The following is a 24,076-nucleotide window of genomic DNA, read 5'->3' as shown; positions in this document are numbered from 1 at the left end:
TTCTAAGTATCCATGGAGAAGAAGAAAGACAGATAGCTGGGGAGAACTCCTCACAAATTACTTTGACTCTTACCTTGGGACCAATAGGAGAGGTTTAGAAAAAGCAAAAAAAAAAAAAAAAAAAAAAAAAAAAAAAAAAATCAATCTGATTCCTGTAGATTAGGAGTCAGAATAGGAACACCTTTACCAAAGTTGAATTATTGCTGTGTGTAATATTGCTTTCTCTTTAGGAATGTTAACACCAAACGCTAAGGTTGAAAAATCTCTTACCCTTGTGTGATTCAAACTGCTTATTAATTGTCACACTAATTGTAGAGTTTTCACACATGATTCTTTAAAGTATCTGAAAGTCATTAGTACTCCTGAGTTTCCACAGCTATCCTATGTGCCACTGATGTGCAAGGCATTTGGGACAATAGTAAACATTCTAGAGATTTAATAATAGAATACAAAAAACAAAAAATACTACTGTTTTCTTTTACATCAAATTTTCAGTGTTTCCCCTTCTAATGCTTTTCTATAACCTCCCCCTGCTCCTCTTTATTACATCCTATAAAGTGAGTATGTCCTTGTTAGTCTTTCAGACATTCATTTTAAGTTGCCTATTTTTTTGTCAATAAGGCTTAAGGGATTAATGTAAATGCTATTGCAATGGTTAATTTTATGTGTCAATTTGGAAGCTGTTTGTGGATGAAATTAACATTTAAATTGATGAATTTTGGGTAAATCAGATTGCTCTCTATAAAGTAGGTGGGCCTCATGAAATCAGTTGAAGGCCTAAATAGAACAAAAAGATTAACCTCCCTGAGAAGGAAGGAATTCTTTAGCAAACTGCCTTTGGACTTCTGCACCATTGACTCTTCTCTGTCTTGAGCCTGGTGGTTCACACTACAGATTTTGGCCTCACCAGTGTCCATAATTGTATGAGCCAATTTTTTATAATAAATCTCTCTCTGTCTCTTTCCCTCTCTCTTTCTCTCCCTCCTTCTGTCTCTCTATATGTATAGCTTATTAGTTCTGCTTCTCTGGAGAACCCTAATATAGCTATCATATACAATTTGGCTATTCAAATTTTAAAAAAGTTTTTTAAAAATTTTTTTCAGAAAGTTAACGATTATTAAATTGTTAGCTTCTCTCCATGGTTATATCTGGGTCCTTAAATTCTCTCTGCTTTGATAGCAGAGCTTACTTAATGGAGAGATTATATCACTAACTGCATTGCCAGGGCAGCTTTACGACTACACACGAGCTATCTTTCTCAAGAAAGTGACAGTGAAAGCAGGTTTTTTAATATTTGAAATCCCAAAATACAGCATTAGCAAATGGAGAAGGAAGAAAGGTGGAATTTATAAGGACTATAAATATTAATATCACCTCTTTTTAGGAAAAAAGAGACAATATTAGGTATAGAGGCTGATAATCAGGGCAACAACTCCTAAAGTCACTATTAAAACTTGATTTTTCTTTCAAATTTCCCACTAACTACTTCTCTAGCTGGTAGAATCAATGAGAATATGCAATGAAATTTTAAACTTTAATTTTTTTTTTTTACATAGTTGTGGTTTTAATTCTCCAAACAAGCAACATGCATGCTTACTATATAGGAGCATTTTTGGCTATACAGTGTTGCTAAGGTATACTTTCAAAGTAAGACTCTGCCATCAGAACACGCTGGAAAACTTACAGAGTCCTTTAAGTTTTTGTGGATTTTAGAGAAGAACGGTAATCTATCTATTTTTTTTTCAGGATTTTCCAGAAGTGTTCCTCAAAGGAAAAAAAAAAAGCGCATAGTTAGTGAGTGTCTTGATGAAAAGTTTCTTCATAAAAACTACAACAGAGGACTTCAGGTAAGATCTTACTTCCCTCCATAAACAACTAGAAATTCAACAAAACATTTGTTTTCAGATACTGGGTGGCAGATAGCACAAGTCTGTGAGAGAAGAGAAATGAGAATTATCTGCTCTCAATCACTCTGGCTTTCTCCCTACAGGCAATTTTTGAAATCCTAGAGCAGGGAAGGCGAAACAAAAGACCTAGTTTGAAGTTTGGAGAAGCTATGGTGGCTAGACTATTGGAATCAGATTACCAGTGAGGAGAGAGTTACACAGAGAAAGCTCTGGAAATCTGCATAAGGATCCTTTGGAGTCTTAGGCTGAATACCAATCTACCAGTGTAAAGTTAAACTCCATGAGAGCAGGCAAAGAAAAATTTCAGAGGAAGGAATAATTGTCAAGTAACTGTAAGCCAAACAATTGCTCTATCTTAAACAGGGCCATGGATTCTTCTGAAATCCAGCAATCACAGTGAAGAAACCTCATTACACGCATAGGGCATTTAGAAGAGATGCAAGGCCATGCTTTAGTAATTGGGCTGAACTACTCTTCTAGAATAGATTACTGTAGACTGAGGTCAGCAAACTAAGAACCAAATCTGACTCTCTGCCTGATTTTGTAAATAAAGTTTTATTGGAACACAGCTCTTCTCATTCATTTACATATTATTTATGGACGTTTTCATGTTACAACAACAGAGTTGATTAGTTGAGATAGAGACCATTCAGCCTGCAAAACTTAAAATAGATGCTGTCTGGCCTTTGTATTACAGAAACTTTGTTGATTCCTCCTCTAAACTCTCCCTGAACGATAGGATTTTCATGCAAGTCAACAGCCTGTCAAAACAAAGTCCAACATCGTCAAAAGTCAGATAAAAAATTCAATAATCAACAGTTTAAAGTTTCCAATGCCTGTCATCCAATCAAAACATTTTTTTTAGGTTTCAACTAAGATGGCACCATGGGGAGATCCAGAATGCCCTTCTACAGACACATGGGTGGATGAGAAAACACAAACATCAAAAACAGGTAGGAAAGACTGAAGACACATTCTTTGGTAAGGAACTCCCAACCTTACTTAGCCTAGGGTCTGCGAGACCTAGGAGACTACAGCAAACAAAGGAAGAGTTGCTAATGAGCACGGAGGCACTCCCAGCAGACATACTCCTACCCTTCCACCAGCTCAGTGTGGAGGGAACAAGCAAAATGGCCCATCTCCCAGTCTTTCCCTGGAAGGGTTACATCTGCACACTTTGAAAGCACTGCCTAAGTTGTCTTCTAAGTTATCAAGAGATACAGATACTATTTTGTTCCTATTTTTATTTTTAGACTTCAGAGCTTTTGTGATTTTTATTGTCACATATGTCCCATAGTGATTTTAATGAAATTTGGGAGATGGAGAATGAGGTACCCTTAGAACTTGCCTCATAAGTGAGAAATTTACTACGTGTATTTTTGACCTTTGTTTTATTGGAATCATCATTGTCCTAAATTTAATGTCTACAGTGCTATATTCATCCTACTAAGTGGGGTTCTCAAGTTAATTAATAAGTTCAGATTTCCTCCCATCTTCCCATGGTATGTTGGGAAGATAATCTATATGCTTTGGCTAAATATTATTACACAGTTTTACTTTAATTTACTTTACATGTTTAATACACTTATATAATTAATTGTGTTCAGTTTTTATTTTAATATAACATTCTTTTTATGATTTTATTTATTTATGTATTTATCTATTTTTTATCATGGTAAGTGTACCCTTTAATCTCCTTCCCCTATTTCCCTTATCTCCCAACCCACATCCCTTCTGATAACCATAGGCTGTTCTCTATAGTTAAAAGTCTCTTTCTTGGTTTGTCTCTCTCTTTTTTTCCTTTGCTCATATTTTTGGTTTCTAAAATTCACATATGAGTGAGATCATATGGTATTTGTCTTTCTCTGAATGATTTATTTTGCTTAGCATTATACTCTCTAATTCCATGTTGTTGCAAATAGCAATTTCATTCTTTTTTATGGCCGAATATTATTCCATTGTATATATACACCACATCTTTGTTATCCATCCATCGATGGACACTTGGGCTATTTCTGTATTTTGTCCATTGTATATAGTGCTGCAATAAACATAGGGTGTATGTAGCCCTTCATATTAGTGTTTTTGTATTCTTTGGGTAAATATCCAGTAGTGCGATTACTAGATTGTAGGGTAGTTCTATTTTTAACTTTTTAAGAAAACTCCATATCGTTTTCCACAGTGGCTGCACCAGTTTGCATTCTATCAACGGTACGAGAGAGTTCCTTTTGCTCCATATACCCCCCAACACTTGTTACTTCTTGTGTTTTTGATTTTAGCCATTCTGACAAGTGTAAGGTGATATCTTATTGTAGTTTTGATTTGCATTTCCCTGATAAATGATGTTAAGCATACGTCTGTTGGCCATATGTCTTCTTTGAAGAAATGTCTCTTTATGTCTTCTGCCCATTTTTCATTTGAATTATTTGGTTTTTGGCTGTTGAGTTTTATAAGTTCTTTATGTATTTTGGATATTAACACTTTATTGGATATGTCATTTGCAAATAATCTCCCATTTCATAGGTTGTCTTTTAGTTTTGTTGATTGCTTCCTTTGCTGTACAGAAACTTTCTATTTTGACCTAGTCTCCATAGTTCATTTTTACTTTTATTTCCCTTGCCTCAGGAAACATATCTAGAAAAACTTTGTTATGACTGATGTCAGAGAGATTACTGCCTGTGCTATCTTCAAGGATTTTTTATGGTTTCAGGCCTCACATTTAGGTCTTTAATCCATTTTGAGTTTATTTTTGTGTATGCTGTAAGAAAGTGTTCCATTTTCATGCTTCTGCATGTTGCTGTCCAGTTTTTCCAACACTCTTTGTTGAAGAGACTGTCTCTTTCCCATTGGATATTCTTTCTGGCTTTGTCAAAAACTAATTGACCATATAATTGTAGGTTCACTTCTGAGTTTTCGGGTCTATTACATTGATCTATATGTCTATTTTTATGCCATACGATACTATTTTAATTACTACTGCTTTGTAATATAACTTGAAATCTGTAATTATGATACCTCCAGTTTCGTTTTTCTTTTTCAGGATTGCTTTGGCTATCCAAGGTCTTTTGTGGTTCCATACAAATTTTAGGATTGTTCATTCTAGTTCTGTAAAAAATGCTGTTGGTATTTTGATAGGGATTGCATTAAATCTGTAGTTTTAAATGGGTAGTTAATATAACACTCTAATTTTCACTGGATTACATGAGTCAGGTACTCTTACTTGAAAATTTTACTACTTATATTTAAACTTTTGCCATTATTTTTTCAACACTATGCTGTCTTTAAAAAGTTCATGACACCTAACTGGAATATGTACATTAAATGACCCCAGGTCTTGGTATAAAAGACATTTTTGAATCAAGTTCTGGCATTTTGTTTGAGTTTTAACAATGCAAATTCTAACATTGTACTACAGTTCTGAGATGTACTAAAAAATAAGAGACATAAGGCTAATTGTACCAGGTGGTGCATTTCATTTGTAATGACAAAGCTTATTACTACACAAAATGAGTTTACTGTAAGTGAATGTTAAGAATTCCTATCTAGTACATCACCAATTTCTCTAATTATCCCCGTTAATGTGCCTTCAGTAGCAATACAGAGTGCTGACAAGCTACCCAGAATTAAATATTTAATTAATACTGTGCATTTCTTATTAAAGGAGGTATTTAAATAAGGCACAAGGAACTTTATATCCAATAATCTTCAGTTATGTGAATGAATATTAAAGAGCATATTCTCTCTTAGGGAAGTTGATAGTAATTGCTGAGTTTCTTTAATAATAAAAATTGGATTCAACAAAATATAAACAACACAAATAATCATATGTTTAAGAGGCTCAACATTTTAGTGTGTTAATTACCTTCAAAGATATATTCTGCCTCAAAGCTTTCTTACATGCTGAGGAACATATTGAGGAATTATAAACATGTCGTGTAAAATATGTTGTCATATATCCTCCAGTAACTGGGTTTCAGGAAAGCCTGCCCAAGGCTTAAGAAAAAATTAAAGAGCTTAAAGTGTTATCTGTCAGTATCAAAAACAATAGTTCATTGTTTAAATGAATTATGGTAACCTAGTGAAATACAGAAATTAAAATGCATACGTATAATAAAATAATGTGTAACCAGTAGAATAGTATTTTATAAGAATATTTGAAGTTAGTAAAATACTTATGATACTTTAAATAAAATCTAGTTGTTATAGAATAATGTGTACTTTGTGATAAAAATAGTATAAATGAATGTAATATGAGTGTGTATATATATATATATATATATATATATGCATATATAGTATGTGTAGAAAATGAGAGAATGAAAGAGAGAGAGACTGACTCCTTAGCACCTTGAAAGAATTATAACCAAGTGGTAACAAGCATCATTGGGGTAGTGGGGTTTTGCGTTCTTATTTTTCTTTTTATGCCTTAAAAATATTTTTAAATTTTCATTATGAATATATATGACAACTATAATAAGACAATGACAATTGCAAAAATTTTTCATTAATGATCATAAAGAAAATATATTTATTAATTATTTAATACAAACCATACTAATAATTGCTTATTTCAACAGAAAAAAAATCTTTGTTTTTTTCCCTAAAATCAGGCAAAAATATAAACCAGTTAGTACTATATCTCCTAGATCTTATAATAAGATATTATTATATGTTATAATTATGATACCTGCTCCATTTTATACCCATTCTTCTATCTACCTCCAAGAAAGGAATCTTGTAATTTCTTTATATCTCATCCCATATGTTAATCTCATAAATGAGTATGCAGTTTGTGGTAAATGCTAGATATGCCCCCAGGAAACACTCATTCCTTAGAAACCAGGAGTGTTGCATGATAATGACTGGTAGCTGAATTGCTTCTCCCAGAAATGCTTTCTTTGAAGGGAGTTGAGCCCCCCAAGGCTCCATGATCCCTCCCCAGGAGTGGTCAGCATCCTACTATGGCTGATGTGGAGCAACAGAGGGCTAGCTGCTGTGCCCTGATTTAGGAATTCTCTGAAACACCATCCCCATCTTAGATCAACTGTGGGTTTGTCTGATGCTTGTGTTCCTACGGTATCCAATTCTTCCTTCTTGTCTTTCCAATCCTGCTTCATGTGCACCCTCGTAGATAATGTCCTGAGAATATGGCTCTGTGCACTTCCTGCATGCACATCGTTGTCTCTGGGCTTATTTTGCAGGGAACACCTCGAACTGATTATACAAAATTGCTTCCAGTGAATATTTACTGGAATTACACAGGAAATGTTAAGGACCTATATATGAAGGAGCCTATTTTCAGTCAAATTCCACATGACAGAACTCTCTTTCTCTTGCCTTCATAGTTAACATGGCAAAGGACCCTAAAGTAAGTAGGGCATTTCAGGATAGAGGGAGCTGTAGCCTAAGCAGACAGACAGACACTATTTCTGTGGAAAACAAGTAAAGCTGTCAGTCAGCATATTGCAGAACATCTCAGAGAGAAGCAAAGTCTCTGTGGAAATAAATTGATGTAGTTTCTACTTAAAGTGAACTGTGTTTTGTTTTTTTTAATTTCAAAGGTTAAGTATTTAGTGGTAATGGCTCATAAAATCATTGTCAGAAGGAAAAGGATCAGCAGAGTTGGGATAATTTAATTGAATTCAATTAAAGAAATACTTACTAAATTCATACTATATTTTTCTAGCACTGTTCTGATGCCGGGAACAGAACAGCAAAACACATAGAGTAAAAAAAAAAAAAGAAAAAATCTACTTCATTACTGATGATAAGCATTAAGGAGAAAAATAAAACCAGGGAAAGGAATACATAAAGCTGGGTGGAGTCTGAGATTTAAATAGGATGAAGAGGGAAGCAGTAGGTCTTTGACTTAATACCTGAATGAGTTGATAGAGTGAGCCATGATGTTATCTACGGGAAGAAAATGAAAGATCAATTTTAGAAAAGATTATAATAGAGACTTTATGGGGAGTGACATGGGTTAACATTTCCTCACTTTCTTAATGAGGTGAAATGCAGAGCTCCTTACCTATCTATTCCTTCCCCACTTCTTACTGTTCAAACCCCTCACTGTTTGAACTCCTTAGCCAGGCCTGTCTCACATCCCCACAGTTCTTGAAGCCTGCTAACGAAATTTAAATATTATTCAGTCTTTAAAAAGAAGGAAATCCTGTTATTTTTGATAGTGTGAATGAACTTGGAGGACATTATGTTAAGTGAAAAAAAAAAACAGACACAAAAAGACAAATGTTACATGATATCACTTATGTGGGAACAAAAAAATTTGAACTTAGAGAGTAGAAATTTAGTTGCCAGGGGCAAGGAGGTGGGAGAAATGAAGAGATATTGGTCATAAGGTACACACTTTTACTTATAAGATAGATAAATTCTAGAGATCTAATGTGCAGTGCGGAAGGTATAGTTAATAATCAATTGTATACATGAAATTTGCTAAAAGGTTAGGTCTTCAGAGTTCTCACACTCCCCCCCCCCACACACACATACTTTATTTCCAGGATTTCAGATTTCTCAATAAAGCTTTTTCTTCATAGCAGTCTGTTTTAAGAAATTCTTCTAGACACAGTTCTATAATTTCCTGTGCTATTTCTGCAACATACTTATCTACTAACATTCAAAATTCAGGTATCCTAAATGGATAAAACCAGATATGAACTATACTTTATATATGCCATCTTAATTCTGCTTGTTTCTGCCTGAGTCTCTTACATCTCCACAATTTACTTTCCTTCCTAATGCATCCTTCACTATCTTATTCCCTCTTTCATCTATTTCTTTGGGTGATTTTTGCATCCTTAGTGAATGCCATCCTTGACACTTTCTTTCATAAGACTCAGGTTGGCTCGTGGCCCAGGAGTCAGCAAGTTGTACTGGGTTTTCTAATACACTTCAAAAGCCCTGAATTGCATTCTGACATCAAAGAGCCATAGAATGATAGAATGACAGCCATAGATTGTACTTTGAGAAATCATCTAGTTTAATCCCTCTTCTTCTAAAAGGTTAATAATTGCAGTCTAGGTAGTAGCTATTGTATTCATTTTCTTTTTGTCCTTTTCCTTTCACTCAAGCCAACATGGATGGCATTTCCCCCATCTCACAAGTTACCATATTCCAATATTTAAATTCTCACAGAGAACTGTTTCTTTTTCTTCTTCTTTTAGGAAATACACATTTCCTTAGTATTTTCTCTTGCTCAAGCATTCTCAAAACATGAAAAACAATTTGTTAGTACTGCGGTCATATAATGGTACTAACTTTATATTGTAAGATGGTCATTATTGTATTGAGGTGTCTCCACTGGTAGAGTAGGTAAAAAGTTCATGGTCTGTGAACACAAATTGCCAAAGTAAAATTTTATTTTTTGTAAATATACTTAGGTAGTGGGTCCTAATTTCTGCTTTTATTAGAAAGTTAATGCCAACTTAAGGTAAAAGCACTTCTGTCTCTCTCTGTCTCTGCCCCTCCCTCTGTCTATTCCACTGGTTAGGTAATCAGTCAATTCAGTATTTTGCCTTCTCCTCCATTGTTTTCCCCTTCTATCTTCTGGGTTTGGAAGGTGAGTGAGGTGGGCAGGGACTTACATGCCAACAGTTGAATCATCTTTATGTTTGCTCTGTAGTTTCACCGGGTGATTGCTGTTACCTTTATTTCACAGGGAGGCCTCTTTAGACCTACTTTTCTACTCAGCCTCAAGTCCGGGGGATGCAGAATACTTGGAAATATTCTCTCATGCTATTTCAGATTCAAAAGAAGGTGTTGGTGGTATACACAGAATGAGGGTTTCTTTTATTTCTTTATTTTTGCTTTACTTGCTTTTGTCTTAGTTTTGTTTCCTCGAGTTTCTCATGATACAGAAGACACAGCTTTTCTTGACCCCCGACACCTACTTCCTCAAGAGCCCTGAAGGATAGGGGAAGGTGCAGGTTTGCATCTTGTATGAACATCCACTTTGATCCTCAATCTTTTGCTATGTATCATGCTATTTTCTCTTTTTGGAGTTGGAAAAAATGACATTTTATCCTTCAGGCTATAATTTATAGTAAAACCTTCTGTGGTAAGTCATCCAGATCTGAGAGGGATGTGAGTGCTGGCTAAGGTTCTGTTCTTGTGGACTTCACGTGGCTCTGCAGTCTGGTCCTGAGAGCTCTAAGCCATCCTGAGTGTCTGCTATAGGACTTCTCCCACAGTCTTGCTCTTCCCTCAAAGTACTGTCTCTTCCCGTTTGCCCAAAGTCACCAAACTTACAACCTGAAATGATTCTTTCAGAATTAGTATTTCTTCTCCACTCAGGCATTTTGTTCTGTCTAGCTATTCAGACTTTTAGATAGAGACTATACCTCACAAAGACTCAGGATAATTTATCTTTATGTATAGGGTTTTTGTTTTGTTTTGTTTTGTTTTGTGGTGAAGTTATATTTTGTATAACTTTTGAAACCTAGAGGGGTTCCCTTTACATGTCCTAATGTACATCTCATAATGAATTATAGTAGCACAAACTCAGGGGTACAAAAATGTCATAGTCTTTATTTCTATATAACAGAAATAGTAGTTGCATGACTACTAAACCTTTATTTTCCCCAGAAAGAAGAAACCTAATCTAGTAATTTCTAAACACACACTATCATTTTGGAAATTAAAAAAAAATTTTTTTTAGAGAGAGAGTGAGAGAGAATGGGGGTGAGGGGCAGAGGGACAGGGAGAGAGAATCTTAAGCAAGGTCCACGCCCAGCATGGAGCCTGATGTAGGGCTTGATCTCACGACCCTGAGATCATGACCTGAGACGAAATCAAGAGTTGGTCGCTTAACCGACTGAGCCACCCAAATGCCCGTTATTTTGGAAATTAAACCCAATCTCGGAAACTTAAGTTTAAACAAAAAAAAAAGAAATTTTCTCTTTGTTTTATTATATGAAAAACTAACTTTTTGTCATATCTCTTTATTTGCCAGCTTTGAATACATTTATTTACAATGAATGATAGGACTTAATGTATACTATATTAAGTATATACTATGTAATATGTACTATTTCTCTCTATCTCTGTCTCTCTCAGTCTCTCTACCCTGAGTATGGGTGCATGGCTGTGTATGATACAAGGTAGAATTCTGAAGCTACAATCACTCTGGTTCAGTCTAGAGTGGTGCTGATGTCCGCTCAGTGCAGTGTCGTAGTCCAAAGTAATTTCCAAAAACTCATGTTCTTAATTTGTATTTATCAATTATGAAGAAGGAAAAACAATGCTCAGTGTGTATATGCACCATTGCTGTCATTCCAAAGCTGCTCTTGGTCCTTCTTCTTTACTCTTCTTTACCTCTCAAAAGAAAGAAACTCTAGCAACCCCATCCCTAGCCTTCAAGCCTCACAGAGAGGCCATCAGGTTCTGTAGCCTGTGTGCTTAGTATAACATCATACTGTTGGTGTACACATTTCAGCCTGTATTTATAACATACTGAAGCCCAGACTAGTGTTTTTTAATGAAGAAAATCCAACTAACGAAATGCATTTTCTCTTCCCACAAAGTGAGAATGAGACTATTCTAGTTTTCAAAGTCAAACTTTAATTTTGAAATAAAATAGCATATGGTTTGTAAACAGATTACTAAATAATGACCATGGCTGGTCATTTATTTTGGATTTTTTTATTCCAAAAAAATTCTGAATTGTTTATCTTACTTTCCTATATGTGACGTCTTACGGTGGTATATCATCTCACTAATGACTCTGATCAAATTGTGAATTTTAGTGAAAGGTTTGCATATCACCTTTATCCAGCAGGTAAATAACTGAAAGAGAAAGATGGTATAACAATTTTGGCATAGCAAATACAAAATAATTTATCTTAACTCATTTCAGTTGTTACACTCTTCAGTTAGACTGGTGTCAGCAACTGGCCTCTGTTGCAGCAAGACCCTGGAAGATTTTCTCTGATTGTTACCAATGGATTTTCTTGTGAACATTGCCCAAAAAAGTGAGTTTGTGTGTGTTTGTGTGTGTGTGTGTGTGTGTGTGTGTGTTTCTCCTCCATCGGTATTGATAGCCACTGGTGTTTTCCTTATTTATTACATCATTTATAGGACTGTTCTAAATCTCTCAGTATTACTTCACATATATTTGCTAGACTGGGCATTTTGCCTATTTATTTTCATTTTTATTACTTGTTACAGCATCCAGAATCCCAGAATGTATTGAGAGAGTATCCTTACATATCATTAATTATTCTTGTACTTTAGTTTAATGTTAATTTTTATTTAAAAATATTGCTGGGGCAAAAAAAAATATTGCTGGGTATATCTCGATGCTGTAGGACTACTTTAAAAATAGTTGCAATTATCTTTTACGTTTTTAACTTTTTTTTTAAAAGTTTCCTACTTAGGGGCGCCTGGGTGGCTCAGTCGTTAAGCATCTGCGTTCGGCTCAGGTCATGATCCCAGGGTCCTGGGATCGAGCCCCCATCAGGCTCCTCTGCTGGGAGCCTGCTTCTTCCTCTCCCACTTCCCAGCTTTGTTCCCTCTCGCTGGCTGTCTCTCTATGTGTCAAATAAATAAATAAATAAAATCTTAAAAAAATACAATACAATGCAATATAATAAAAATAAAAAGTTCCCTATTTAAAACAAACTTTGCTGCATCCCATGCATTTTGACTCCTCTCATTCTCATCTAGCAACTCTGCTAGGTCTGCCTGACAGTGTGACCAGACTCTTGTCTCTCAGATGTCTGAGCCAATGACATTCTCGTACTATACTGTTTATGATCCATCTGGGCAAGGAGGTAGAAGAATGTACCCTGAGAGATATTTCCCCTGCCATCACTGTGTGACAGCAGCCCTATCTGTTCCCATCCTGGCCACCTACCCCTGCCAAGATAGTGCTCTTTTTCTTGCCTGCTGATTCCTTTGCACAGGATTCCAAAGTGACAAAGTAGGAACCATAGTTTATGGAAATCTTGCTGTAACTATGCAAAAAGTGTTCTCCCTCTAGAAATAACACCTTCTGTATTCCTAAAGGCAAAAGGGTCAGGGAAGGAAGCACGGAGTGAATCATCGGGAGTGATACTAAGCAGGGTGTGGAGGCAGGATTTTGGCCTTCATGATTCATTCCCTAGTGGTATTATACCTGTGACTGTTACTAGGCAGAAAGGGAGTTAAAGTTGCAGATGGAATTAAGGTTGCTAACCTTAAATTATAGAGATTATCCTAGATAATCTTGGTGGGTTTTATAAGGTCCCAAAGTCCTTATAAGGAAAAGAGGAAGGTGGAATAGTCAGTCAAAAAGGTGTGATGGTGGAAGAGGTGAGAGATCATTGAAGCATGAGAGACTCAACCCACTGTAGCTGGTTTTGAAGATGGAGGAAGGGGACCACCAGCTAAGGAATGCAGGTGGCATCCAAACCCTGGAAATGTCTCAGCTCACAGCCAGCGAGGAAAAGAACTTCAGCCCTGCAATGACAAGGGACTGAAATCTGACAACAATCTAAATAAGCAAGGAAACATATTATTCCCTAGGTCTTCCAGAAAGGAATACAACCCTATTGACATGTTGTTATTTTCCTGGTGAAAACTTTATCATACATCCGACCTACAAAACTCCCAAGTTGATAAATTTGTGGGTTTTGTTTGAGTCTCTGTTGGCATATTTAAAAAGAAAAATTATCATTATATACTTTTTTAAAAAAAGATACGGAAGCAGTCTCTATATAGACATAAGCTAAGTGCAGAGCATCCTTCAATGAGCATTTAAACAAAGTGTCCTTCAATAAGTATTTAAATATGCACAACCCTAAGCTAAATACAAAGATTTTATAATTATAATTCTAACACAGCCAACAAAGAAAATAAACTCAAATGAAAACAAAACACAAAAACTAAAAATTTTGTGTTCAAATGTTATTTTCATGTCATGATTTTTATAAAGGAAAACATTATATAGCTGTTTAAAAGGCCATGCAGATAAATATAAATATAAATATAAATATAAATATAAATATAAATATATTGCCTTAGGAAGAACTAACAGCTGGTCTGACAAATGTGTGGACTCTTCATTTTTTGGTTTGAGTTGATATGGCTAACATACTTAGGCTAACATACTTAGAATTAATGATCACTTGGTGTTGATAGTACTTAGTTTTTTTTTTTTTAATTTCTTTCTGTATTGTTTGAAGGTTTTACAGTCATTACTATTTTATAATAAAATGAAAAGTCAGTGTTCTGTGTATCTACCACAAAAAGTGACAGAGCCATGCATACTACTTAGGAGGGCTCTGTAGGGTTGTATATTGCCTCGTTGAGTCACTTTGGTGAATCTTGCTATAACAAGCATATCTGATGAGTTTTAGAGGCACAAAATTCTTAATTCCTAAGAGACAGATCGATTTGACAGAATTGTTGGCAAATCTACACTGAAAATGTAACCACAGGGTGAGTGTGGAAATAGAGCAAATCAAAATAATGGTATAATCTTAATGGCTAGTGCCACTGAGCCGTGATGGTTTGATGGTTCCTTCGTCACTGAAAGGATACACCTATTTTCTGACAGACATGGTACTCAGGATACCAATTCTACCAGAAGACCATAGAGACAAACTGTCACACAGTGCTCCTAGATTCAAAACACATTTCTCATTCTTTCTTCATACAGAGTACAACAAAGTTATTTAATTTCAGTTATTATTCATCCCATGTATAATGTACACAATTATTGCCAGGTTTATTTACTTTCAATTTACAAATTGTCTCTTAGAATGGGTAACATCTATGGGTAGATGATGTTTTTCTTTAATAAGCTAAACTCTATTACTGATATTCTTTATTTTAGTGAATGCCTATTATTGCAAATTTTATATAGACTAAACATCAATATTTAATTTATTTACATTTAATTAATTTATTATGGTCCTTACATAGAGTATTGACTTAATAAAATTTTTTAGTTCATGGCTTGTCATTATCATAAATACATAAAATGCTACATTTTTATTGTGTTTAATTATTTTTCCTCTTTTTCCCTCTTCCCCAATAATATTATCTTCCATATCACACAGGAGAAATCTTGCTAATATATTTAAAATATATCTTTAGATAAGAATATACTTGAAAAATAGTTTGCTTTGCAATTTTATTTACATCAATCAAATTATGCTAAATAGTTTTCTCATTTTTTATACTCAGTGTTATGTTTTTAAGCATAATACTAGATAGCATCACTGCATATGGACATAATACATTTTATTATTAATTCCCTTTATGATGACAGCTCTGTTTTCTCCAACTTTTGCCACCACAGACAAACAAAGAACATACTCAGGAACCCTTTGGGGATTGTATCTTAAAGCTAAGCCTTGAGATACATAATTTCATAAAAAGAAAATCCAGAAATCTCTCTAGAACCGTTGTACTGATAAATGGTCTTACTGGTGGTTCAGTGTTTCCATTTTTCTATAGTCCACTAGCACTTGTTATTATTCAATAATTTCATACATGTACTTATCATTGATAATTTCTTCATATACTTGTTAGCTTATGTTGTCTTTGGTTAATGAGAAATCCTTTTTTATAAAGTAATACTTTTACTTCTATGGCTAATACTTTCGGGGAATTTTTAAGAAATGATTAATATGAAGGAAAGTCATAAGTTTTGAGCAACAAACAGGTCAGTACATATTTAGTCATCATTTGACCTGAATCTCACCACCACACACAATCTTACACTATGATAATTTTGACGGTCACCCTCTTGTATATGGAATGAATATGTGTTTGGTTTGTTTAAATGTAAGTCTGTATGGTTTCTCTCCATACATTTCAAAAAATACAGCATATTCAAAGGAAATAAAAACATTTCCAAAAATTATTTTATTTTGGGTAGGTGTCTAGATCATGATACATTTGCCTAGGACAAAAATTAGTAAACAAGATGGGGTTTTGGAATAACAGGTGAAAACTGATAAACCAGAATAGGTGGTCATGCTACCTTGAATAACATTAAAAATCTTTCCGACTGCATATGTGATTGCTTTTCTGAGATGTGTTTGTTTCCGAGCACTGTCTATGAAGTGTGGAGGGTCAGTGGAAGAAGTTAGCTAAAGGCACTCCGGTCAGATCCCGTCTATCTGAGGGCCAGCATATGCTGGGCTCAACCGTGTCTGCATCAGTATTGCTCAATAAGCATCTCATGATTCCGAAGGATGTGAACTTATTGATTATTCATTACTGAGAAGGGATATCCAGGCTTCTCTTACTTATCTAAGCTTTTTGTGGCCTTATTTCTCAGGTTATTGCCAGTAGAGATGATATAAATCAGTAGATAATTCTTCTTGGCCTTTCCTAACCAACACAGCAGTTTTTGAATTCCAGTGACAGAGATAAATACGGAGGTGGAAAGGGAGGCTTCAGTGTTGTGAATTGTGAATGTAGCTACTTTGCCCTGCTCAGTTTGGATTTGCTGTTTTGTACCATTTAGTGCAAAACGCTTGCTGTTAAAAAAAAAAAAATCTGAGAAAGTCATTAGAGAAAGATCGTTCAGGGATTCTGGGCACATGCATGCAACTGGCTGAGCTGCAAACTGTCCTTTTTAGGGAAAACATAGACAAATAAGTCATAAGAATAGTTTTTTTTTTTTTTTAATTTCTATCATTTGCCAATGAGTTATAACTTGTAAAACATCCCAATATATCAATTCTAGGTAACCCTTTCCTGGTTTTTGTTTTAATAAATAAATAAGCAAGCAAGCAAATATATCTGTACTCATTTGCAGTTATTGACTTACAATTCAGCAGACTCTTTTAAGTCACTGAATTACTTTTAATAAATAGCACCATTACTTGACTAAATGATCACCAGGGGTCTACAAGACTTGATATAAATTCTCTAAAGAATAGTTCACACTAATGTCATTGTTAAATCCATTTTCTCTCTCTCTTTCTCCCCCCCTTTCTCTTTCTCTTTCTCTTTCTCTTTCTTTCTTTCTCTCTTTCTTTCTCCTTCACCCTGCCTCCACCTCCCTCCCTCTCCTCCTGCGCCTCACCCCTCAGACTGGCTGAGAAGAGAAACAAATCACATAAAAGCATTTAACACACCCAGAAATTATATGATGTTAAAGGAATCAACATTATTTCAAGATCACTGTATTTTAATAAATCAAATAGTATTCTCTCAAAAAAAAAAAAAAAACATACAGCTTCAAACTTTGTTAATAGTACAGTTGGGCCCTGGAGAATAAGTTCTACAATTACACAGTGAGGTTAGAAATACTTAGATGATAAAGATAAAAAGTGCTTAAATGTTTTCTGCATTCAAACAATTTCTAGCTTACTTTCAGCTTTATATATAATTAATAAGCCATTTTAAAACCTTTTTGGATGAAGGCAGCATGGCTAAACACATAAGCAAGAAGGTACTTAATATTTTTATGAAATTGCAATGAATTTTACTATACTGTTTACACTTAAAAGATCTTTACAGTCATTCTCCAAGTTTCTAAACAAAGTGTGCTAACTTGACAATTAAGTTGGTTAATCAAAACTGTCAACTAATTAGAACTTTAGGATGTGTTTGGTACAAAATGGTGTTTTAAATTATTAGGATAATTAGTCAAATTAATTCTACAACTTTAGAAATCTGCGGTTCATGCTATACTACAAAAAAACAGCCTTAATGATATATAGTGTATAGTCTTACAAAATGTCAAATGGAAGGAATGTTCAGTTTGTTCTTATTGCACTAATATTTAATATAATTTTATATTTTAGCATGACAGTTTAAATTCAATTATTACAAATTTTAATGGTTGTTGGATCACTCCATGTACTTTTATTGATTTTTATATGTAAATTCAAAGTTTAGATGAATATTAATATTTTCCTTTTATTATCTAAATTTATCCTTCAATTTTTTTTACAATGTCATTGTACTTTTACTCAAAATTTTATTTCATAGGATGACTTTGACTCCAAAGTTTCACTTTATACCTTTATTAAGAAAAAAAAAAACATTTTGCATTGATTTATTTTTGTACAGTACCCTTTTCAAAGAAAGGAGATTAGTATTATATTCCTTAATTTACAAGCTTCCTGCTCTCCACTCCCAAATACCACTACCAAGAGTGCTCTGCCAAGAAATTACTGGGGTGCCTGAGTGGCTCAGTCGATTTAAGTGTCTGCCTCTGGCTCTGGTCATGATCCCAGGGTCCTGGGATCGAGTCCCGCATTGGACTCCTTGCTCAGCGGGACTCTTGCTTCTCCCTTCTACCTCTCCTCCCTGCTCATGCTCTCTGTCTCTCTCAAATAAATATATAAAATCTTTAGAAAAAAAAAAAAGAAATCACTTCAGCACAACGATTCTACAAAGGCAGAAAACAATTGTACCAATGCCCTGTATATAATGTGTATCATGCTGTGCACTTCTTTTATAGAGCAAGGCAATGGCATTGAAAAATGTTAGTGATTATATGAAGAACCACAAAAAATTAGTATTCAAACTAGGAGTCTTAATATGGTCATCAGTGTTTTTCATGTGGGATGCTTTAGTAGAAAAGGGAGATAATATTTAAAAAAAAAACTGTGAGCTTACTATGGTTAGTTTATTAATCAAGCGTCCCATTCAAATATATTTTTGAATGTGGAATGTGCTCCAGAGACCTTAGGCCCAACATTGGATGTGTCCTCTCTGCTTCTTATGTGATTATTCTCTACTTTAGTGAATTTGTAACTTATCTGTCTATAATGAAAAAATGAATACTGCCTGTTAAAAATGAAAGTTTAAAAACATCCACTATGCCCATCCTACCATTGGTTGATCTAAAACTAAAAGTAAATACTAAGTTGTTAAAAGAAAAATATAACAGTACAAAATAACTTATCCAATATACACATGCCACAGATAAAAAATCTTTGATATGAAAATAATCATTTTCAGGGTTTGTATGCTTAGGCCATTGATCTTTAATTGTTCATGACTGGCTCACTTATGGACAACATATTACATGTGCATGGGGTATTACAACGTCCTGTGGAAGTACTTTTTATTTGGGTAGGCATTCACTCCACCAAACCTGCAAAGAAATTGTTGGTCCTCGTAGGATTTTTTTCTAAAGAATTAAGAAAAATGATTAGTGCATGTAGAGATTAGTGCAGATAAAAAGGCAAACCTATAGTACCATTCTATGTCTAAGAAGACAGAATTTTCACCGAACAAAAGGTAAAAACCTTTCATTTATAGTAAAAATATAATTAATCTATTAGATAACTGAAAATAGGATTATTTGGGCTTAGCAGATATTAACTCAAAGAGACTGTTTAACAACTGAGCATAAATACAAATGTAATTCATGATAGCTAGGGCTGGCTGACCTTTGTGGACACATTAAAAATCGTTAAGTTTCAAAGCCACAAGACAGATTCTGGAAGAGTCAAGTCATTGTCATTCCCTTCTCCATCTAAAAAGTTCAGTGTCCAGCTAACGAACAAAATGAAAATATATACAACCATATTATCTAGGAAATGTTATTTAACATACCTTTTAAATGCTATAAAAATGCATTGCTTTCAAATGTCATTTTTTATTTTGAGAGAGAGAGACAACAATATTCAATTTACTTTATAATTAAAGATCATGATTGGAACTGTAACCAAGATGTTAAAAATGGGCTCTGACTTTTTTAAGTAAAAAATAAGTGATATTAAAATAAACCATTCATATTTTGACCATTACTCTTTTATCCTACACTTAAAACCCATATTTACAAATAAGAGTTATAAAGTTAAAGAAAAAAAGTGACTGAAGAAAACAGAAAATGGGAAAAGGTAGTATTGCAGATATTTTGGCATTTGATAGCATCTTTACTCTCTCTGTAAGAGTTCTCTGGATGCCTTCTCCTTTTCTCCAGCAGTATTTCACATAACACTTAAGTATTACAAACTTACAATGAGCAAGACTAACAGTAACTGCTGCAAAACTTGCCTTCTTCAAACTCAGGTCCAAAATTTGGTGTGGTCAGTATGACCTCCAGAACAGGCAGATGGCCTCACGTTTTACAAGGAATTAAACAGGTGGATTAAACTGTTACAACGACAGGATGCTCTTGTTAAAATTTTTTATTTTGAAATAATTATAGACAAAACAATTTGCAACAACACCACAGAGAGCTTCACACCATTCACCCAGCTTCCCCCAATATAACATCTATTAAATGATAAACTGAGGCATATTAAACTTTTCAAGAGTTTACTTGAGCAAACATCCATTTGAATTGGGCAGTGCCAAACTGAAAGTCGTTAGACGCTCTTTCACTGGGGGCTAGGGGAAAGGTTTTTATAGAGGAGTTGGGGAAGCAGAGTAAGGAAATTATTTGATTGGTTACAGCTTAAACAATTAGCTTATTTTGGAAAGACTAGTTGGCTGTTTGTGATTGGTTGTTCTCAAATTTTGTTTTCTTTGGTCCAAGTGCATTGACTCTAGGTTTTGGATTTCTTACATAGGCTACCAAGGCATCAGAACTACCTCAGGCTAAAGACCTCCTTGTTTAATTATTTTAACTCATCGCAGAGAACTATAGAACATTATCAACATCAGAAAATGAACAATGTCACACTACTCTTAACTAGACAGCAGATCTTAATAGAATTATACCATTTTTTACATGCACACATTTGTGTGTCACTGTGTGTGTTTCTTTGAAGTACTTTCACAGATACAGATTTACCACCACAATCAAGATACAGAACTGTTCTATTACCAGACAGGAACTCCAGATTTGCCTACACCCAGGTCTTAGTGATCTTCGTCTAGAGTTTTCTTCTAAAAGTTATGTCCATTATCCATTTTGAATTTTTTTTTTGAGACTTGAGGTTTATTTTTTGCCATGTAGGTAGCTATTTATTTCATCATATATTTCCCCATTGAATTATCTTGCAGATACTTGCTGAAAATTATTTTATTTTATTTTTTAAGATTTTATTTGAGAGAGTGGGGGAGGGAGAGAAATAGAGAGTGTGTGGGGGGAGGAGCAGAGGGAGAAGGACAAGCAGACTCTATGCTGAACTCGGAGCCCGACATGGGACTGGATCCCAGAACCCTGAGAACACAACCTGAGCCGAAATCAAGAGTCAGACACTTAACTAACAGAGCCACCCAGGTGCCCCGAATATTAGTTTATTTTAATTTAAATATGTACGTCTATTTTGAGGCTCTTCCATTCCATTAATCTATATGACTATCATTAGGCTACTAGCACACTGTCTTGATTATTATAGTTTTACCTTGAAATCAAGTAGTTTGTACAAATATTTTATACCTTTTCAGTTGTTCTGGGTATACTGTATCCTTTGCATTTACTTATACATTTTATTTTATTTTATTTTATTTTATTTATTTTATTTTTTTAAAGATTTTATTTATTTATTCGACAGAGATAGAGACAGCCAGCGAGAGAGGGAACACAAGCAGGGGAAGTGGGAGAGGAAGAAGCAGGCTCATAGCGGAGGAGCCTGATGTGGGGCTCCATCCCATAACGCCGGGATCACGCCCTGAGCCGAAGGCAGATGCTTAACCGCTGTGCCACCCAGGCGCCCCTACTTATACATTTTAGATTCAACTTGGCAGTTTTTATAGAGTGCCTGCCAGGATTTCGATTGGAATTATATTAAATCTTTTGAAAAATTTGGAGAGGATTAACATCTTAAATTCTACAGTCCATGAGCATATTATGTCTTTCCATTAATTTACTTATTTAGAACTGTGTGTGCACAATCAACTTTTACTAACTAGTACTTCAGTGATTTATTGGTTTTACTTCTGTTATTTTAAAACTTTTGACAATATTGTTGCCTTTATTCAGATTTAAGATGGAAAATATTTGTTATTTTACCAGTAAGTATGATGTTATATCTAGATATTTCTGTGATGCCCTTAATCACAATAAGAGAATTCCTTATTATTTCTAATGTGAGATTTTAATTTTCTTTTTATGAATTGGTATTGAATTTTTTTCAAATTATTTTTGGGCATCTACTAAGGTATAGTTTTGATCAAAATTTTGAAATCATTTCTTTATAATTTTCTTTTATGCTATTTATATAGTGAATTGCATTAATTTATTTTCAAATGTCATACCAACCTTGTATTTTTAGGATAACGTCACTTGGTTCTGGTTTTTATATTGATTATACTTTACTAGATTCAACTAGATGAAATTTTTTTAACGATATTTCCATTTGTGTTCTTGAAGGATACTGACATGTAGTTGTTTTTCCTTGTAATGTATTTAATTGGTTATGCTATTGGGGTGATGCTGGCCTTATAAAATGAGTTAGCAAGCTGCATGCATGCATACTTAATCTAAGCTTCCATGCGACAACTTGTGCTTCTCTCCTGGGTAACTTAAAGTCATAGAGCTAACTCGTGCTGGAACTTGAAAGAAATATGCTATCAAGCAATTAATATACTCCTGTGTTAGGGACTGATGGAGATCAGGGACAATTTATACCTTTTTATCATCATTTAACTGATTGGTATTTTTTTTGAAACCACATTCTTATTTCTTTTGCCATATTTGAAATCCAACATGGGCATATATAGGCATAGAATAATAAACAGTTAAATTTTTTTTATTTAGGTGAAAAGCCCAAGGAAGGCTAGTTAGCAAACAATGTAAATTTGGGATTTTTGCTAGCCAATTGGTATTTTGCATCTAGTTTATTTCATGTATTCCTGCTTCCTGCTGTTGAGTCTTAGCATGCACCCAGGTTTTAGTTATGTGACCGGTAGAGTATAAAATAGCTCTTTGAAATACACTATGGATCCCCTTAAATTAAGATATTTCACATTTATCTGATGGTTTAAACTCTGAACATGAAGTTGTCTTTCTTGTGTGACTAAGAAAGAAGGGCACTGTGCCTGGAAGTCTAAGACCTCTCTAATGTTTGCTTGTGAGTTGTTTCTCCCATTTACCATGTCTGTTATTTTTTTTTAATTGAAGTATAGTTGACATAAAATGTTATATCAGTTTAGGTGTACAACACAGTGATTTAACAACTCTATATATAATACAGTGTTAACCATGATAAGTCTAGTTTCCAAATGTCACCATAAGACATTATTACAATATTATTATGTTCCCTATGCTGTACTTTTCGTCCCCTTGACTTATTTATTTTATAACTAGAAGTTTATAACTCTTAATCCCATTCACTTATTTGGCCTACCCCCCATCCCTTAGCATGTTTTACCTTTATTAAAACATTACATGAGTGTACCATGTGCAGCCCCATGAGTCTTTTCAATTATCCAGTGCTGTGTAATTACTGAGGAAGTAGTCCTTCCTCTTCTAGTAGCTGAAATAATTTGTTTAAGATTGGTATTATTTCCGAAAATTTACCAGGAAAACCATCTGAGCCTGAAGATTTCTCTGCAGGAAGGTTTTTATACTATGTATTATTATTTTTAAAAAATAGATGTGGTATTCTTCTTGTTTTCTGTTTCTTCTTGTGTCTGTTTTGGTAATTTGTGTTTTTCAAGAAATTTTAAGATTTTGTGAAATTTGTTAGAATGAAATTATCATATTTCCTTAAAATTTTAGTGTTTATAGAATCTATAGTGATGTCTCTTCATTCAGTCATTCATTATATTGTTTATTTATCTTCTTGATTAACCTAGTTAGAAATATATCAATTTTATAGCTATTTAAAAAAAAAACAACACTAGTCTCTGAATTTTCTCTTCTTTTTTGTATTTTCTTTCTTTCTTTCTTTCTTTCTTTCTTTCTTTCTTTCTTTCTTTCTTTCTTTCCCCTTACTCCTTTCCTTTCCTTTCCTTTCCTTTCCTTTCCTTTCCTTTCCTTTCCTTTCCTTTCCTGATGAGTTCCTTATAATTTCTTTCCTGCTCTTCTTTATTTGACTTCTTGAGGTGGATGCATACCACTTAATTGCCTATATGTGTAGATTCCTTAAGTTTCTCATATACATAACCACCCCATCTCCAGTTCTCTGCCCTGCAGTCTCCAGCTGCTTCATTCTCTTGAAATTCTATTATCTTTTTCCTCAACTCAGCAATACTCAAAAGCTTTGCTTGGGATTATCCTCTTTGTACCATGGTCTAGAACGGTAGTCAAGCAGAAAGCTGGGGGTGATAAAGAGTTTCCTTCTTCTGCCTCTTTTTCTTCT

General features: G+C 34.3%; 1 long non-coding RNA gene across 2 annotated transcripts in view; it reads left to right on the top strand.

Moving 5' to 3' along the window:
- The window catches only part of LOC103672227, a 191,262-nt gene that overhangs the window by 23,012 nt on the left and 144,174 nt on the right, over nt 1–24,076 (top strand). Inside the window, exons 2-4 of one of the 2 annotated variants that reach the window (XR_005832386.1) lie at nt 1,747–1,847; nt 2,773–2,860; nt 11,776–11,890. This is a non-coding gene — a long non-coding RNA (uncharacterized LOC103672227). The remainder of the gene's footprint in view (nt 1–1,746; nt 1,848–2,772; nt 2,861–11,775; nt 11,891–24,076) is intronic. The other variant, XR_005832387.1, reaches the window with a different exon arrangement.

The sequence above is a fragment of the Ursus maritimus genome, unplaced genomic scaffold (assembly GCF_017311325.1).
Source record: "Ursus maritimus isolate PB19 unplaced genomic scaffold, ASM1731132v1 scaffold_5, whole genome shotgun sequence".
NCBI lineage: Eukaryota > Metazoa > Chordata > Mammalia > Carnivora > Ursidae > Ursus > Ursus maritimus.
This window is presented reverse-complemented; position numbering and strand designations above follow the sequence as displayed.